This window comes from Marmota marmota, unplaced genomic scaffold, assembly GCF_001458135.2.
Source record: "Marmota marmota marmota unplaced genomic scaffold, marMar, whole genome shotgun sequence".
NCBI lineage: Eukaryota > Metazoa > Chordata > Mammalia > Rodentia > Sciuridae > Marmota > Marmota marmota.
This window is the reverse complement of record NW_025999983.1, coordinates 8,230,764-8,233,866: the sequence shown is the minus strand read 5'-3', so window position 1 is coordinate 8,233,866 and position 3,103 is coordinate 8,230,764.

Sequence of the window (3,103 nt, the reverse complement as noted above, 5' to 3'; positions counted from 1 at the left end):
AGAATACTTGTTGGGTTGAAGTTCTGAGGCATGGCAGTTGTGCTCGGCTCCAGCAAAAGCACCCAACTTCAGTTCTCTTTAGGAGGAGAGAAAATTTCCCAGGGGAGTAGACCTGGGTTTAAGGGGAAGCCTTGACTTCCAATCTCGTTTCACCATGTGCCTCGCTCTGGGGCATCAGGCACATTTGTGACTGCCCCATTTGCCACGGTATGACCTTGTTATGGTTTAGATCTTTAATGTCTCCTGAAAGCTCAAGTTTTGAAAGCATGATTCCCGATGCAGAAAGGTCCAGAGGTCTGACTTTTGGGCAATGATGAGAGCTGTAACCTCATCAGTGGGTTAATCCCCTTGATGGATTAATGATAACTGGAGGTAGGTGGGGTGTGGCTGGAGGAAGTAGGTCACTGGAGGGGCAGGTCCTAGGCATACATCTTGCCCCTGGCTTCTCACAAGCTTTCTCTCTCTGCTTTCTGGGTGCCATGAACGGAACAGCTTTCTTCTGAATGCCCTGTGGCCACGATGTCCTGCCTCAGCTCAGGCCCACAGCCAGCTGACCATGAACTGAAACTCTGAAACCCTGAGCCCCAAACAAACTCTTCCTTCTCTAAGTTGTTCTTGCCAGGTATTTTGGTCACAGTGATGGAAAACTGACCAACACAGGACCTTACGATGCCCATGAAGAACAGAACCCTGGTGTTCCTGGATTCTTGACTGAAGTACCATGTTAGTGCCATCCAGATATCGATGGAAGCCTTAGTCTTCTAGTTATGGTTAAGTATTAACTGAGTTGGTGTAATCAAGGTATCTTTAAGTGCTATTTTGCAAAATTTGGTGATCTGAGATGAATTATGTCCCCCTCCCATCAAAATTCACACACTTATTAAAACTATGTGTACATTTAACTACCTATACCTCAGAATGTGACTGTATTTGAAGATAGGGCCTATAAAGAAGTAAAGTGCTGTCATTAGAGTGGGCCCTAATCCAATGTGACCAGTGAGTGTCCCTATAGGTAGGGGAAGCTTAGAGACAGACACACATAGAAGGAGGACAACGTGAAGAACACACCATCTGTGCCAAGGAAGGGGCCTGGAACAACCCTCCCTCACAGACCTCAGAAGGACCCAACCCTGCAACACCAGATCTCAGAGCAACAATAGCTACCTGCCGGCCACACCACCTGCTCTGTGGTACTTGGGTTAGCAGCCCTTGCAAATGAATGTATGGAAAATCACAATTGAAAAAGTCATGGCCCCATGGATGGAAGCCGGGTTCCCACACCACACAATACCTGAGATGGTAACCGCACCTTCTCCTCCACTCTTAAAGAGTAACGAGGATGATATTGCTGACTGCCAGGAGCCATAAGCGTCTGCCAACAGCGTGGTTCACATGTGCCGGGGAATGCCAGGCTCACTCCCACTTCGTATTTTTAATTTTAATTATTTATTTATTTTTGGTGGTATTGGGAATTGAACCCAGGGCCTCATGCGTGCTGGGAAAGAAAGAATTCTTGCCCCTACTTTTTTTTTTTTTAATATTTATTTATTTATTTATTTTAAAGAGAGAGGTGAGAGATAGAGAGAGAGAGAGAGAGAATCCTTGATATTTATTTTTCAGTTTTCGGCGGACACAACATCTTTGTTTGTATGTGGTGCTGAGGATCGAACCCGGGCCGCACGCATGCCAGGCGAGCGAGCTACCGCTTGAGCCACATCCCCAGCCCCTTTTTTTTTTTTAATAAAGAAATTTGGAAATGATTTCCACAAACTGGGTAAGATCCCATGTAGCTCAGGTTAGTGGTAAAGTGGGAACACATTTGATGCTTCCTAACTCGTAGTCTTAGTGACCTTTTGAAGGGAATTCTCTGATTCCCATTAAGAAGTTACTAAGACCATAGTGGAAGATATGTTTATTTACATATATATCTATAAATCTCTCTATGTAACTATATATACATTTTATCAAATAGTGAAATACTTAGCATAGTTCTTGCAGATGGTGAATGCTAAAATTATTTTTTTGCTGTAAATGATGAGAGCTGTAACCTCATCAGTGGATTAATCCCCTTGATGGATTAATGATAACTGGAGGTACGTGGGGTGTGGCTGGAGGAAGTAGGTCACTGGAGGGGCAGGTCCTAGGCATTATATCTTGTCCCTAAATTGTGCTAAATTCTGGAAAGGCCTTGCTCTTCTTCAGTTAGCGGTCACATGGGGAGGATCTGCCCCATTACAGGGACTAAATAGAGTATTTTTAATATCAGGGCTGAGCAGTTGCCTTGAGCAATCTGCTTTATAATGTGGTTAACACTGTGCAACATTATTAATAAATCACCTTTGAAAAGAAGGGATCTTCATTATTCTGTAGTTAGCCAACACAAAAATATTACTGTAACATGTCAAAAGTATACACAGTATTTTGTGGAAAAAAATTGACAAAATAAAGAGAGCTAAAGTTCACTACTCTAAGACATTGGATAAATATCTTTATCACTGACCAGGAAAATTCTAATATGTCACATGTTTTATCATTATACTTGGTAACAATTAAGCAAATCGAGCATCAATAAAAATGAGGTAAGATAGGTAAAAGCACTGAAAAGCTTAAAACACTTGAAATGGAAAATTTTGCATTTATTATACTACACTGTATTGGCATACTAAATTTTTCTGGCCTCTGAATGACTGCCCATTGAAAAAGTGGCTTATAGTGGGCACTTTCTTATGGTTTTGCAAACTCCCAGACACCAGGGCTGAGTCTTCCTGAGCGCAGGTACCCAGGCTGGCCTGTTGGTCAGGTAGTCAGTAAGTGCTTGCTGAATGAACCAGGGTGTGAGTAAATTTCTTGGTAGATTCTATTCATTAAGGGAGAGGAGGTAACAAGTCAGTAAGAACCAGGATTGTGGTGGCTCATGCCTGTAACCCCATCAACTCAGGAGGCTGAGGCAGGAGGATTGTAAATTCAATGCCAGCCTCAGCAACTTAGTGAGATCCTGCCTCAAAATAAAACATAAAAAGAACTGGGGATGTAGAGGACCCCTGGGTTCAGTCTCCAGACCTAAAAAAAAAAAAAAAAAAAAAAAAAAAAAAAAAAAAAAAAA